We start from the raw sequence: 17,274 nt of genomic DNA, 5'->3' as shown, positions 1-17,274 counted from the left end.
AAATGGAGCTACTGTCCGTTGTGACTGAGGGTCTAAAACAGCTGGTGCGGCAACAGACGGAGTTACTGCCTGTTGCGGTACCACCTAGCCTCTCTTGGGAGGTGTGCAGTTGTCGTACTGCAGCGAGTCCGAACTGACCCAGTGGCTACACCTAGGCCGTTGGACTTGCGCGGAAGGGACCGACTTGCACTTAAAAGCTGCAAGATTTGGTCCATGGTTTCTGCGAGAAACCTCTTCCGCAGACGAGGAATAAATGGGCTCTCTCGTCTTTGTGTGGGTGGGGTGATCACGTCGGCAACGTGTGTAGATACACCCGAAACCACGGAGGGAAACGTCTGTTCGTATATCAAGGCCTGTGGAACCCATAAGTCCTTCGACATTACTTCTCCCCTGGGCTTGGGAGCTTGTAAGAGGTATCGGACTAGGTGAACAACTGGCACGAACAGACGAACCCTCGAACGCAACACTGTAACACTTTGCGCATATCACTTTATCACTTTTGATTTTCTGTTTGCACTTATTTCACTGAACTCGAAACTTTAAGTGGTTTGTACCTGAAACACGCAATCCTATCCTTCATTAAAAGGTAGTAATTGCGAAAACAGTATTACAATGTAACAGAAAAACATAATGAAAGATAAAGAATTCAGTGGCTGGAAAAGAGACTAAACACTAGATCAAATAAACTACGTTTAAAATCTCTCACCGCATAAAGCCTGGGAACAAGAATAAAACTCTAGAAACGTTTTACCTTCTTCCCCTATATCGACTAGGGAGAAGAGCAAAAAACGAGAACAACGTTACCCGCTTGAACGAAACGTTTATCCTCCTCTCTCTCCCTCCGTCTCTATCTCTCTCTCTCTCTCTCTTGACTTAGAACCTGAGAGATGAGCCCAATTATATATATCGTTAAAACATATTATTTGTTAAAGGAAAAAAACTGAAAGGTTTCCCAAATAAAAAGTTCCTTTATTAGAATTAAAACCATTTAAGCTAAGAAAGAATGAACGAAACGCTAGAATCGGTTTACTCTTACTGCAACGTGAAACCGTGAAATACTCTCTCTCTATCGTAACGATAGAGCGCAAGTTGAACGTTCTGAACGTCAACAACTGCGGAGACTAAACAAAACGTTAGTTCAACTTTGAAAACAGTACAAGACTATCAAAGAAATTCTTTCAAAAACATTAAAATTAAAATAGCATAAATTCTTAACAGGAAAAAACGATATGACGAGCTCAATGTTAATTAACTTCGGTTCCAAGTAAGGACCGCCTACTATTAGGAAAGGTCGCATATAAACAAACATAAAAATTAATTTTTATAAGTTTATAATAAAAGGAAAGTTAATCGAAGAGGCCTATAAATGGCGGAGAGATATAAAAAAAAAAGTGAAAGAGAGTCTATACTCTCTTCGACACCAACACTTCCGTCTAAGGGAAGGGTCGGCCATTTAAAAGTGAAAGAGAGTCCATACTCTCTTCGTCACCATAATTAAATCAAATTAATTCCAAAAGCTTGCTAAGCTAATGATAAAGCTTCCTGAATAGCGAAGGCTAAACTCTAGAGCAAATACATCACCAAATCGTGAACAATAACTCCAGAATCAACAGCGTATCCAAGTAGGTCTAGCCGGTGGCACGACAGAGGAAAAATTGAGTTCTTGTTGACAAGAAGTACTTGAGTACCTGCTCACAGATGGCGCTGTTGTGTACACCCCCACCTGTATAGCGATCGCTGGCGTATCCCGACCGTAGATTTCTGTCGGGCAACAGAGTTGACAGCTACATGATCATCGGGTAAGATTAATATTGAAAAACGACACATACAGGATATCAAACCAGACCGTATCTCCTCCTCACATAAAACTACAAGGAAAAATTAAAAACCTCTTGAAACCAAACTGGCCCTTTCAAAACTGTTAGCTAGAGAGGCCTAAAAATTTACTTAAGGCAAGCATAATCCTGAAACATCATGAGCAGGACTCAAATCAAACAGCAGGAAAAGTGGAACTAAATTTCTGCTGGTGAAAAAGCAGCATCTGATCCAAGAATTACAAAAAACCATACCAATCTTCACAGGTTTTATGTCATCAAGGTGCATAAGATGTTTTCTAATTAAAGGCAAAGCTTAATAAAAAAAAAATATTTACAGATTAGGGAGGCCTAATGGAAAGTAAGGATAGAAGCAAAACCTTACATATAAGTTAAGCACAGAGTAAAAACCCCTAAATTGTCAAGTAGCTTTCCAATCTATAAAATTTTGTATATCAAGGGTGCCACCCAAAGAATGGTATCACAGAAATACAATGAAGATTTGATATCAGTATAAAAAAATATCTTCACCCAGTAGGACCTCACCTGATTGAGAAACTGGACATCAGGTGAAATTTTGGTCACAAATTAAGATTAAATATCTGGACTTGTGACAATATATCATTTTAAAAACATATATTATACAATATAATCTAACTGAAGATTTCCTACTTCATTTTCATGAAAAGAAGAGAAATTTTACCTAGATACCCCAATGCTTGTTTGTGAAAGACTATTTAATATTAGTACCAAAAGTTTTAGCTATGATTTAGTGTTTGTGTCACTTTAAATGCTATGTAGAAATTATGGCAAACATACAGGCCTTATGGTTAAATCAAATTTAAATTAAGTGGTACGCAACAGAAAATTATTTGACCTTTTTTCTATAGACTTGATAAAACCAAGTACTTATCAACATTCTTATATCTCCTATAAATATAAAAAAAATAAGTAAAATTTTCAATTGATGACAATACATTAGTGAGAGTGAGACTTGATATTGAGGCACCTAGTAAATTTAGTATGACAAGATATCAAAAGACCAAGATGGTGATCAAAGTTGTTGACTTGGGAGGGATTCAGTGATTATTTCAAGTTGCAAAGAAAGTATAACTAAATTTTACACTTTGTTCATTGTTGAAATTTTCAAATTAAAAACTGACAGTACCATTTACGATAGTTAAGCCTTAATCAGTATGATGTAAAATTAAAACTATATGGCACAGACAGCAACAAATTTTAGGATTTCTAGATGAATATTAGTTTTGCAGTAGAATTCTAACAGCTAACTTCAACAGATTAATTATGCAATATCAGGGTACTTAGAGCCTCACTGTAAATAGATCTACAGAAGAATTTTGAAAATAATTAATTCTCCCAAAACCTAGAACCATGGTGTGCATTTTTTCTTGAAGTGGTAGATCCTTAATTTCACTGTTCTTGAATTCTACTAGCACAGTAGAACAGAAGTTTTCTTGTGTTTAATGGACATCACTATCATATCTATCTTCGGTTAATCTCAAGCAAGCGACTGATTGTATCCTGAAAGAAATAATTTATGAATTACTCCTTTTACAATTTAGGACAAATAAAAGGTTTTGATTAGCAAACCGAAATATACAATAAAATATCATATACAAACTACTGTATTATCAGATGAGATTATGAAAAAAAATATTTTGCTTTTCAGTTATTTTTATGAAAATCAATAGAAATAATATCACATGCATTTTATAGATTGTTTATAAAAAAAATTTCCTTATGTGATCTAAATAAATGATTTATATCTTATATATAAAAAAGATTTGATTACAGAGTTTGCTAAAATAGCATTCGTAGATGGAAACTAGATTTAACAGAGAGAAGTTAGAATAACAAGAATTGGTATACATAAAATTGTCTAGAAATTATAAGGAAAGTTTCAAGTAATTGAAGGCGTAACATTTAGAATATTAGAAAACTCGACTTCTCAATATGGAATTGATTTATTAATATCAATGATTTAATTATATCCTTCTATTATTTTTGTTTTAAATTGACAAACATGAATCAGTAAAATGTTCAAATTTACAAAAGATCTACGTTATACAAACGTTAAATTTCAATATTTAACTTATTTGTTTATGTAATCTTTATGTACAAAATAAAAACTTTCACTTCAAAATTTCCTAATCAGTTGCAAGATTTTCTTTAAGGTAGGTCTCATCTATGCCCGTTTCAAATTGTAAGAAAAAAGAACGGTTGATCACTTCTATCAAAATTGTAAAAGAAACTCATCTATAACCTGTATAGGTCTGCCTTATTTCGTACATGGAACCAATAGCTGAATTACTTAAAAATAGTTATGCTGCAGTGCTGGAAGGGAAATTGTAATATCAATCAAATGAACCCTGTTATAGTAATTAAGCAGCTGGACTCAACTCAAACACCAAACCGGGGGTCCCAGGTCAAATAAGTTTATGAATAACTTTTGGACGTATGGGAAGCGATGCATTAGGCTTACAAATAGTCAGTCACTCTTTTCTCTACTAAAATGTTATGAATTTCAAGACAATACTACAATTATCAATTATTCGACAAATATCATAACATAAGTTTGAGAACTATGACATTCCAAGGACCTAAAGTCAGGTTTTTTAAATCTATTACCCATGAAAGTATACTATATAATCTTACATTAGCTACTACTGTACTTCACTGGTGACTTTTTCAGAATTTACCTTTTGAGAAATATTTGTTTATCTACAATGATCAGATAGTATACAGACATAAAACTAATAATGTATAATAATGACAAAATCTATGACCATCTGACCAAAAAATAATTTGAAAATAATCTCACCATAAAGTGAATTTCTGTGATAATGCACATTTTTAATAGTATATACTCAAGACAATATTGTACACTGTACATAAACTACCTTCCATAGGTATTTACCACCTAATCAGTAACCTAAGTGAGGTGTCAACTTCTGAAAATAAAAGTAAATGATGACAATTTTAACTTATCTTTAAACTGATGTCAGTAAAATATTACAGACTCTATCTCTGTTATCAGCGTTCCTTTAGCTTCCCTCTGCTTTCCATATTATTGGAGAATCAGGTTGCCCACTAGAATTTATTTGGATTTCAAATGTCCAGATAAATAAACACACCTGAAAGAAAGTAAAATATCTTAACTTCAAATATTCCTTACCTTTAAGTCATGACCTGACTCTTGATAACTAATTTGATACATATGGGTCACATTTTACGATTATTCATTAGAATAACTGGCATATTCAACTTCATCTTTAGAGATTAAGATAACGAGACACTTTTGAACCTTAAACTTGACCATGCTACTATGTTCCTATCAAAAACGTCTGAAGGAAGAACAGTGATAATAACAAGAACAAATAAAAATTCAGCCATATATATATATATATATACAGTATATATATACTGTATGTGATTGGTGCTCTCATATAAACCATATTCTTTAAACAATGGTTTTATGAGTACCATTCTTGATAAGGTTACAAGTACTGTCATTCCATTGGTAATAATGCATTTGAAGTATTAATAAGCGAATAAGTTTAAAATCTAACAAATATATAGATGAATAAATAATTAGGTACAATACATGTAGGACATTAAAATCTTTTCATATACTTTAGTTATCTGAAAATGTTTCAATGAACACACTGTTTTAGTTCCTGTACTTAAAAATAACCTATAATACTCTTTTTTTTTTAATTAAGATTTCATGAATTTAAAGGCAATGCTGTAAGTATCAATTATTCGACAAGTATCATACTACAAGTTTAAGAAATATGTTATTTTTATTAATAAAATAAATTTTTGAATATACTTACCCGGTGATTATATAAGCTGCAGCTCTGCTGCCCGACAGAAAAACTCTACGTTCAAAATACGCCAGCGATCGCTATGCAGGTAGGGGGTGTACATCAACAGCGCCATCTGTCGAGCAGGTACTCAGTACTCAATGTAAACACAGAACTCAATTTTCTCCTCAGTCCACTGGGTCTCTATTGGGGAGGAAGGGAGGGTCCTTTAATATATAATCACCGGGTAAGTATATTCAAAAATTTATTTTATTAATAAAAATGTTATTTTCATTAGTAAAATAAATTTTTGAATATACTTACCCGATAATCATGTAGCTGTCAACTCCGTTGCCCGACAGAATTCTACGGAAGGGATACGCCAGCGATCGCTATACAAGAGGGGGGTGTACTCACAAGCGCCACCTGTGGCCAGGTACTGCAGTACTTCTTGTTGACACCACTTCAATTTTTCCTCGGTCCACTGGTTCTATGGGGAGGAAGGGTGGGTCAATTAAATCATGATTATCGGGTAAGTATATTCAAAAATTTATTTTACTAATGAAAATAACATTTTTCAATATTAAACTTACCCGATAATCATGTAGCTGATTCACACCCAGGGAGGTGGGTGAAAACCAGTGTACATGTATATCAAGAAGCTAAGTATCCCGTATTTCATATTATCAGTTATTCAAAATACAGTAACAATGAAATTACAAGTACCTGGTAAGGAAGTCGACTTGAGCCATTACTCTGCCTTAAATAAGTTCGTCTTCCTTACTGAGCGCAGCGTTCCTCTTAGGAGGCTGAACAACTCTAAGGTGCTGAAGTATCAAGGGCTGCAACCCATACTAAAGGACCTCATCACAACCTTTAACCTCGGCGCTTCTCAAGAAAGAATTGACCACCCGCCAAATCAACAAGGATGTGGAAGGCTTCTTAGCCGACCGTACAACCCATAAAAAGTATTCAAGAGAAAGGTTAAAAGGTTATGGGATTATGGGAATGTAGTGGCTGAGCCCTCGCCTACTACTGCATTCGTTGCTACGAATGGTCCCAGGGTGTAGCAGTACTCGTAAAGAGACTGGACATCTTTGAGATAGAATGATGCGAACACTGACTTGCTTCTCCAATAGGTTGCATCCATAACACTCTGCAGAGAATGGCTCTGTTTGAAGGCCACTGAAGTAGCCACAGCTCTCACTTCATGTGTCCTTACCTTCAGCAAAGCAAGGTCTTCTTCCTTCAGATGAGAATGTGCTTCTCTAATCAGAAGCCTGAATAGTAAGAAACTGAGTTCTTAGAACTTGGAAAAGAAGGTTTCTTGATAGCACACCATAAGGCTTCTGATTGTCCTCGTAAAGGTTAAGACCTTTTTAGATAGTACCTAAGAGCTCTAACTGGGCAAAGTACTCTCTCCAGTTCATTCCCCACCAAGTTGGACAGGCTTGGGATCTCGAACGACTTAGGCCAAGGACGTGAAGGAAGCTCGTTTAGCAAAAACCGAGCTGCAAGGAACATGTAGCCGTTTCAGATGTGAAAACAATGATCCTGCTGAAGGTGTGGATCTCACTTACTCTTTTAGCTGTTGTCAAGCACACGAGGAAAAGAGTTTTTAATGTGAGGTCCTAAAAAGAGGCTGATTGGAGAGGTTCAAATCTTGATGACATAAGGAACCTTAGGACCACGTCTAGATTCCAGCCTGGAGTGGACAACCGACGTTCCTTTGAGGTCTCAAAAGACCTAGGGAGGTCCTGTAGATCTTTGTTGGTGGAAAGATCCAAGCCTCTGTGGCGGAAAACCGCTGCCAACATACTTCTGTAACCCTTGATCGTAGGAGCTGAAAGGGATCTTACTTTCCTTAGATATAACAGGAAGTCAGCAATCTGGGTTACAGTGGTACTGGTTGAGGAAACTGCATTGGTCTTGTACCAGCTACGGAAGACTTCCCCTTGAGACTGATAGATTCAGAGAGTGGATGTTCTCCTTGCTTTGGCAATCGCTCTGGCTGCCTCCTTCGAAAAGCCCCTAGCTCTTGAGAGTCTTTCGAAAGTCTGAAGGCAGTCAGACGAAGAGCGTGGAGGTTTGGGTGTACCTTCTTTACGTGAGGTAGACGTAGAAGGTTCACTCCTAGAGGAAGAGTCCTGGGAATGTCGACCAGCCATTGCAGTACCTCTAAGAACCATTCTCTCGCGGGCCAGAGCGGAGCCAACCAACGTCAGCCGTGTCCCTTTGCGAGAGGAGAACTTCTGAAGTACCCTGTTGACAATCTTGAACGGCGGGAATGCATACAGGTCGAGATGGAACCAATCCAGCAGAAAAGCATCCACGTGAACTGCTGCTGGGTCTGGAATCGGAGAACAATACAACAGGAGTCTCTAGGTTATCGAGGTAGCGAACAGATCTATGGTTGGCAGACCCCACAGGGCCCAAAGTCTGCTGCAAACATTCTTGTGAAGGGTCCACTCTGTGGGGATGACCTGACCCTACCGGCTGAGGTGATCTGCCATGACATTCATACCGCCCTGAATGAACCTCGTTACCAGCGTGAGCTTTCGATCTTTAGACCAGATGAGGAGGTCCCTTGCGATCTAGAACAACTTCACGAAAGAGTCCCTCCCTGCTTGAAGATGTAAGCCAGGGCTGTGGTGTTGTCAGAGTCCACCTCCACCACTTTGTTAAGCTGGAGGGACTTGAAGTTTATCAAGGCCAGAAGAACCGCCAACAACTCCTTGCAATTGATGTGAAGTGTCCTTTGTTCCTGATTCCATGTTCCCGAGCATTCCTGTCCGTCCAAAGTCGCACCCCAGCCCGTGTCTGATGCGTCCGAGAGGAGAAGGCGGTCGGGTTTCTGAACAGCCAAAGATAGACTTCCTTGAGAAGAAAGCTGTTCTTACACCACGCGAGAGAAGACCTCCTCTCTTCGGAAACAGGAACTGAGACCGTCTCTAGCGTCATGTCCTTTATCCAGTGAGCAGCTAGATGATACTGAAGGGGGGGAGGTGGAGTCTCCCTAACACGATGAACAAGGCCAGCGATGAAAGTGTCCCTGTTAGACTCATCCACTACCTGACTGAGCATCGGTTCCTTCTCAGCATGCTCTGGATGCATTCTAGGGCTTGGAATATCCTTGGGGCCGACGGAAAAGCCCGAAAAGCTCGACTCTGAAGATCCATACCCAGGGAGACAATGGTCTGGGATGGGACGAGCTGAGACTCCTCAAAATTGACCAGGAGGCCCAGTTCCTTGGTCAGATCCATAGTCCATCTGAGAATCTCCAGACAGCGACGACTTGTGGGAGCTCTTAAAAGCCAGTCGTCTGACGGAGCCGGACACAAGATCATGGTACTGCTGCACAGTCTGTGAACTGTCAACCATGGGGAAGCGAGGAAGTACAGTGACAACCCGAAGCTGTCTAGACTGTCTGGGTCGTACAGACAACTCCTTATCGGGTTGCTGAGGTTGCCGCACTGCGTCACAACAAGTCACTTCTGCTGGTTGTTGAACGTCTTCCCAGTGACACACTGACTCCGTAAACAAAAAAATCCTCTAACAAGGACTAAGCTTGGACTGCATGTCTTGCAACACAGCTCAAGGTCTATGGGAGCAGGTGTGGTAACAGACGGGGTTAGCGACTGAAGTGGAACCATTACCTTCCCTGGGAGCATGTTATGCTTAAATAAAAGTCCATAGGAGGCTACGCAGCTAAAGGCTCCTCTCCAAATGACAGAGTCCTCAAGGGAATATCAGAAGGAGGGAGAAAAGCACTTTCTCATCTACAGGGACCATATCCGAGAAAAGCTAAGTTCTCTCAGTGAGGGTTTCACTGGTGCAAAAGCAGCAGACTAGAAGGCAACGTTATGAAACTGCTTGACAGTCTAGTGAGTTGGCAACAACCAAAGATGTGTGACTGAGAAGCATGCGGTAAGGTATGCAGAGCATGTTGTATGCAGAGCATGCTGTATGCAGAGCATGCTGTATGCAGAGCATGCTGTATGTAGAGCATGCTGTAATGTAAGCAGAGCGTGTTGCATGGCGTGTAACATTTCTCAGAAATTCCATGACCAGTGCTAGAGTGAGTAATATCGCATTACCGTCCATTGAAAGTGCACGTGCCGAGGGAATTGATTTAGACTGTTTTGTTGATGAATTTGATAGCCGGCATGATAATCGTAGAATTAAGCTACACTAAATGTACTATAATCTACTTCACCTCAGGAAAGGGAAACTCGCCCTGTTGGCAACACTGCATTACTTCATGCATGCTTGCATGGGGTTTAATATCAACATAATATTACCTTACATTCATAACTCATGATTCATTTGTTTAGAAGATATTTTTGCCATATTTGCGATTTGTTAAAAATATATTGCAAGGAATACATATATATTTTTATATAAGTAATACAAATAACCTCCATTATCATAATGTTTGTGTAGGCATACATGTATATGATTACAAATGCAAGTTATGAAAGTAATGAGGTGTTATTATTGTCATTTGTTATTCCCAAGTTGAATGGGAAGAAGCTCAAGTTGAGGAAAAAATGGCAGATGCATGCGTTGAGGTGGCTGACTCATAGCATGAGGTTGCTGCCTCCAGAGTTGCGCTTGCTGTAAGGGTTGCGGATGCGCAGTAGCAGGTTCCTGAGGAACGAGTTAAGGTTCCTGAGGTGTGAGCTGCGAGAGTTGAGGTAGCGGCTGCGCAGAACGCAGTTCTTGTCTCGCGAGTTGAGGTTCCTGAGGTGCTAGCCTAAGGAGTTGAGACTCTTGCCTTGAGGAGGGTTTAGGTCGCTGCAGCGAGTGCTGAGGTGGCTGCCTCATTGATGGAAGAGGTTGTCGTACCTCAAGAGATTGTTGCCTCGCTGGTGGAACCGCAAGCGAAAGCGGAGGAAGTAAGGCATAAGACTCCTGCTCCCATTGCTGAGGTTGCCTTAAGGAAGGTTAAGGTTGCTTGCACAACGCTGGTAACTGGCAACTCAGAACGCGGTAAGGTAGCCTGAGGAACCTCAACTTCGTACGCCTGGCAGACTGGACTGCGGTGAGGCGGAGGTTGCTGCACACCGCTGGTAACTGGCAACTCAGAACGCGGTAAGGTAGCCTGAGGAACCTCAACTTCGTACGCCTGGCAGACTGGACTGCGGAGAGGCGGAGCGTTCGCAGGAGGAGGTGTAACCTTCTCAGCCTGAAACTCACGCATTAAGACCGCAAGCTGCGACTGCATGGACTGCAGCAAAGTCGTCTTGGGATCAACAGACGATAAGGTCTGTTGAGGCAAAGCCTTAATAGAAGATGAGGTCTGTTGAGGCATCGCCTTACCTCTCTTAGGAGGTGTGCAGTCACCTGATGACTGAGGAGAGTCAGAGCTAACCCAATGACTGCATCCGGGTTGTTGAACTCTAACTTCGTACGTCTGGCATAGGTCTGGACTTTACGTTTAAGAGGTCTTGAGACCTGAGACCAGCGTTTTCTCCCCGAAATTTCTTCTGCAGACGAGCAAAATAAGGGCTCAATCGTCTGCGGGTGGGAGTGACGGTCTCTGTAAGACACGCCCGCAACCACCGAGGATACTTCTGTGCGCCGATCAAGGCCTGCCGAACCCTTTTGCCCTTCGACATTGCTTCTCCCCTGGGCTTGGGAGCTTGCAAGAGGTCCCGGACTGGGAGGACGACTGGCACGCACAGAAGTACCCTCACGCACAACACTGACACACTTTGCGCTAATCACTTATCACTTTTGATTTTCTGTTTGCACTTATTTCACTGAACTCGAAACTTTAAGTGGTTTGTACCTGAAACACGCAATTCTATCCTTTCTCAAAAGTTAGTAATTGCGAAAACAGAATTACAATGTAACAGAAAAATCTAATGAAAGATAAATAATTCAGTGGCTGGAAAGAGACTAAACACTAGATCAAATAAACTACGTTTAAAATCTCTCACCGCATAAAGCTTGAGAACAAGAAAAAACTCTAGAAACGTTTACCTTCTTCCCCTAAAGAGACTAGGGAGAAGAGCAAAAACGATAACAACGTTACTCACTTGAACGAAACGTTTATCCTCCTCTTTCTCCCTCCGTCTCTATCTCTCTCTCTCTCTCTCTCTCTTGACTTAGAACCTGAGAGAAGAGCCCAATCATATATATCGTTAAAACATATTATTGTTAAAGGAAAATATTTCCCAAAATGAAAAGTTCCTTTATTAGAATTAAAACCATTAAGTTAAGAAAGAATGAACAAAACGCTAGACACGGTTACTCTTACTGCAACGTGACACCGTGAAAATTCTCTCTCTATGGTAACGATAGAGCGCAAGTTGAACGTTCTGAACGTCAACAACTGCAGAGACAAAACAAAACGTTAGTTCAACTTTGAAAACAGTACGAGACTATCAAAGAAATTCTTTCAAAAACATTAAAATAGCATAATATGTTAACAGGTAAAACCGAAATGACGGGCTCAATGTTAATTAACTTCGGTACCAAGAAAAGACCGCCTACTATTAGGAAAGGTCGAATATAAACAAATATAAAAATTAATTTTAATGAGTTTATAATAAAAGGAAGTTAATCGAAGAGGCCTATAAAAGGCGGAGAGAAATAAAATAAATCTATAACTTTTGTTAAGCAAAATTAAGAAAGAGAGTCTATACTCTCTTAGACACCAACACTTCCGTCTAAGGGAAGGGTCGGCCATTTAAAGGTGAAAGAGAGTTCATACTCTCTTCGTCACCATAATTAATCAAATTAATTCCAAAAGTTAGCTAAGCTAATAATAAAACTTCCTGAATAGCGAAAGCTGAAATCTTAGAGCAATACTTCACCAAAAACCGTGAACAAGACTCCAAAATTATAAGCGTATCCATGAACGGAAGCACGACAGAGGAAAAATTGAAGTGGTGTCAACAAGAAGTACTGCAGTACCTGGCCACAGGTGGCGCTTGTGAGTACACCCCCCTCTTGTATAGCGATCGCTGGCGTATCCCTTCCGTAGAATTCTGTCGGGCAACGGAGTTGACAGCTACATGATTATCGGGTAAGTTTAATATTGAAAAATAACATTTTTCAATATTAAACTTAGCCGGTGATTATATAAGCTGATTCACACCCAGGGGGGTGGGTAGAGACCAGCATTAATTGTTTACATTATTATGAGCTAAGTATTTTGTATTTCATTTTAGCAGTTATTCAAAATAACAAACATAAAATAAATAAGTACCTGGTAAGGAAGTCGACTTGAACAATTACTCTGCCTTTTTTAAATACGTCTTCCTTACTGAGCCTCGCGATCCTCTTAGGATGCTGAGCGACTCCTAGGAGCTGAAGTATCAAGGGTTGCAACCCATACTAAAGGACCTCATCAAAACCTCTAATCTAGGCGCTTCTCAAGAAAAGAATTTGACCACCCGCCAAATCAACCAGGATGCGAAAGGCTTCTTAGCCTTCCGGACAACCCAAAAAACAACAATAAAAAAACATTTCAAGAGAAAGATTAAAAAGGTTATGGAATTAGGGGAATGTAGTGGTTGAGCCCTCACCCACTACTGCACTCGCTGCTACGAATGGTCCCAGGGTGTAGCAGTTCTCGTAAAGAGACTGGACATCTTTAAGATAAAAAGACGCGAACACTGACTTGCTTCTCCAATAGGTTGCGTCCATTATACTCTGCAGAGATCTATTTTGTTTAAAGGCCACTGAAGTTGCGACAGCTCTAACTTCATGTGTCCTTACCTTCAGCAAAGCATGGTCTTCCTCATTCAGATGGGAATGAGCTTCTCGTATCAACAGTCTGATATAATAGGAAACTGCATTCTTTGACATAGGTAAAGAAGGTTTCTTAATAGCACACCATAAAGCTTCTGACTGTCCTCGTAAAGGTTTAGTTCGTCTTAAATAGAACTTAAGAGCTCTAACAGGGCATAAGACTCTTTCTAGTTCATTTCCAACCAAATTTGAAAGGCTTGGAATATCGAACGATTTCGGCCAAGGACGAGAAGGTAGCTCGTTTTTGGCTAGAAAACCAAGCTGTAAAGAACATGTAGCCGTTTCAGATGAAAATCCGATGTTCTCGCTGAAGGCGTGTATCTCACTGACTCTTTTAGCTGTTGCTAGGCAAACGAGGAAAAGAGTCTTTAAAGTGAGATCTTTAAAGGAGGCTGATTGTAGTGGGTCGAACCTTTCTGACATAAGGAATCTTAGTACCACGTCTAAATTCCAACCCGGTGTAGCCAAACGACTCTCCTTCGAGGTCTCAAAAGACTTAAGGAGGTCCTGTAGATCTTTGTTGTTAGAAAGATCTAAGCCTCTGTGACGGAAGACTGCTGCCAACATGCTTCTGTAACCTTTGATCGTGGGAGCTGAAAGAGATCTTTCCTTCCTCAGGTATAATAGGAAGTCAGCTATTTGGGTTACAGAGGTACTGGTTGAGGATACTGATACCGACTTGCACCAGTTTCGGAAGACTTCCCACTTCGACTGGTAGACTCTAAGAGTGGATGTCCTCCTTGCTCTAGCAATCGCCCTGGCTGCCTCCTTCGAAAAGCCTCTAGCTCTCGAGAGTCTTTCGATAGTCTGAAGGCAGTCAGACGAAGAGCGTGGAGGTCTGGGTGTACCTTCTTTACGTGTGGCTGACGTAGAAGGTCCACTCTTAGAGGAAGAGTTCTGGGTACGTCCACCAGCCATTGAAGTACCTCGGTGAACCATTCTCTCGCGGGCCAGAGGGGAGCAACCAACGTCAACCTTGTCCCTTTGTGAGAGGCGAACTTCTGCAGTACCTTGTTGACAATCTTGAACGGGGGGAATGCATAAAGGTCTAGATGGGACCAATCCAGCAGAAAGGCATCTATATGAACTGCTGCTGGGTCCGGGATCGGTGAGCAATATATTGGGAGCCTCTTGGTCCTTGAAGTTGCGAAGAGATCTATGGTAGGTTGGCCCCATGTGGCCCATAGTCTCTTGCACACATCTTTGTGAAGGGTCCATTCTGTTGGGATGATTTGACCCTTCCGACTGAGGCAATCCGCCATGACATTCATATTGCCTTGTATGAACCTCGTTACTAGAGAGAGGTTTAGATCTCTTGACCAGGTGAGGAGGTCCCTTGCGATCTCGTACAACGTCATAGAATGGGTCCCTCCTTGCTTGGAGATGTACGCCAAGGCCGTGGTGTTGTCCGAGTTCACCTCCACCACTTTGCCTTGAAGGAGGGACTTGAAGCTTTTCAAGGCCAGATGAACTGCCAGTAGCTCCTTGCAGTTGATGTGTAACGCTCTTTGATTCGAGTTCCACGTTCCCGAGCATTCCCGACCGTCTAGTGTCGCACCCCAGCCCGTGTCCGATGCGTCCGAGAAGAGAATGTGGTTGGGGGTCTGAACAGTCAGGGGCAGACCCTCTCTGAGGTTGATACTGTCCTTCCACCAAGTCAGTGGTGACTTCATCTTCTCGGAAATGGGGATCGAGACCGCTTCTAGCGTCTTGTCCTTTTCCCAGTAAACAGCTAGATGAAATTGCAGGGGACGGAGGTGTAGTCTCCCTAACGAAACGAACTGTTCCAGGGATGATAGCGTCCCTATCAGACTCATCCACTGTCTGACTGAACAACGTTTCTTCTTTAGCATGTTCTGGATGCATACCTGGGCTTGACTTGTTCTGGGGTTCGACGGAAAAGCCCGAAAAGCTTAACTGTGAATCTCCATCCCTAAGTAAACTATAGTTTGGGATGGGACCAGTTGGGACTTTTCCATATTGACCAGGAGACCCAATTCCTTGATCAGATCTAGAGTCCACTTTAGATTCTCCAGACAGCGACGACTGGAAGACGCTCTTAGAAGCCAGTCGTCCAAATAGAGGGAGGCTCTGATATCCGCTAAATGCAGGAATTTGGCAATATTCCTCATCAACCTCGTAAAAACAAGAGGAGCCGTGCTTAGGCCAAAGCACAGGGCTCGAAATTGGTAGACAACCTTGTCGTAAACGAATCTCAGCAAAGGTTGGGATTCTGGGTGGATGGGGACGTGAAAGTATGCGTCCCTTAGGTCTAAAGAGACCATCCAGTCTTCCTTTCTGACCGCTGCTAGAACTGACTTTGTGGTCTCCATGGCGAACGTCTGCTTTGTGACAAAGACATTCAGCGCACTGACGTCTAGCACCGGTCTCCACCCTCCTGTCTTCTTTACCACTAAGAAGAGACGGTTGTAGAAGCCCGGGGATTGATGGTCCCGGACTTTGACTACCACTCCCTTTTGTAGCAAGAGAGACACCTCCTGCTTCAAGGCTAGCCTCTTGTCTTCCTCTTTGTACCTGGGAGAGAGATCGATGGGAGACGTTGCTAGAGGGGGTTTGCGGACAAACGGGATCTTGTACCCATCTCTTAGCAACTTCACAGATTGTGCATCTGCGCCCCTTTTCTCCCAGATCTGCCAGAAGTTCTTGAGTCTGGCTCCCACTGCTGTCTGAAGAAGGTGGCAGTCAGACTCTGCCTTTAAAGGACTTGGTACCTTTCTTCTTCCCGCGTCTCCCTTCGGCACGAGCACCTCCTCTGCTAGAGGCTCTGCCACGAAAGGGCGGAATGAATCTGGACGCTGGAGTGTCCATCCTGGGTCTAGATACGGTAGGCAAAGGGGTGGCTTTGCGGGCAGAGGACGCAACCAGGTCATGGGTGTCCTTCTGAATCAAGGAGGTAGCAATCTCCTTTATCAATTCCTCTGGGAAGAGGCACTTTGAGAGAGGAGCAAAAAGAAGTTCCGATCTCTGACACTGTGTTTCTCCAGCTGACAGGAACGAGCAAAGGTTTTCCCGTTTCTTGAGGACCCCGGAAACGAACGAAGCCGCAAGCTCACTGGATCCGTCACGTATGGCCTTGTCCATGCAGGACATAATGAGCATGGAAGTTTCCTTGTCAGAAGGGGAGGTCTTCCTGCTCAACGCTCCCAAACACCAATCCAAAAAGTTAAAAACCTCGAAGGCTCTGAACACTCCTTTTAACAGATGGTCTAAGTCTGAAGGAGACCAACAAATCTTAGAGCGTCTCATGGCTAGCCTGCGGGGAGAGTCTACTAGACTTGAGAAGTCGCCCTGGGCAGAGGCAGGAACTCCCAAGCCGAGAACTTCTCCCGTGGCATACCAGACGCTCGATCTGGAAGAGAGTCTCGCAGGGGGAAACGTGAATGCTGTCTTCCCAAGGTGCTTTTTGGACTGCATCCATTCTCCCAACACCCGTAAAGCTCTCTTAGACGAGCGGGCGAGGACGAGCTTCGTAAAGGCAGGCGCGGATGACTGCGTGCCTAAAGCGAACTCAGATGGAGGAGAGCGTGGGGCCGCAGAAATAAACTGATCAGGATACATTTCCCTGAACAGTGCAAGAACTTTCCTAAAGTCCAAGGAGGGTTGCGTGGTCTTGGGTTCGTCGATGTCCGTATGCGGGTCGTCAATGTGTGCAGCGTCGTCATCATCAGAGAGTCCATCATCTGAAAACTGAGGAGGAAGCGGCAAAGGAGTAGGAATCGGCTGGTCAGCTGAGTCCGGCAGCACGGGTGCATGCGTGGCTGAACCGGACGCAACGTCATGGAACTGTTGCCCAGTCTGTGAACTGGCAACAACCATAGCAGCGCGGGGGCGCAAAACGTCTACTCCTG

The 17,274-nt window shown here is 42.1% G+C and overlaps 1 long non-coding RNA gene across 3 annotated transcripts in view; it reads right to left on the bottom strand.

Annotated features, from left to right (window-relative positions):
- Positions 1 to 1,771: 1,771 nt before the first annotated feature.
- Positions 1,772 to 17,274, bottom strand: part of LOC137634685 (uncharacterized) — a 46,578-nt gene continuing 31,075 nt past the window's right edge. For all 3 annotated transcript variants that reach the window (XR_011042560.1, XR_011042559.1, XR_011042558.1), the window contains one exon: positions 1,772 to 4,969. This is a non-coding gene — a long non-coding RNA (uncharacterized lncRNA). The remainder of the gene's footprint in view (positions 4,970 to 17,274) is intronic.

The sequence above is a fragment of the Palaemon carinicauda genome, chromosome 45 (assembly GCF_036898095.1).
Source record: "Palaemon carinicauda isolate YSFRI2023 chromosome 45, ASM3689809v2, whole genome shotgun sequence".
NCBI classification, from domain to species: Eukaryota; Metazoa; Arthropoda; class Malacostraca; order Decapoda; family Palaemonidae; genus Palaemon; species Palaemon carinicauda.
This window is presented reverse-complemented; position numbering and strand designations above follow the sequence as displayed.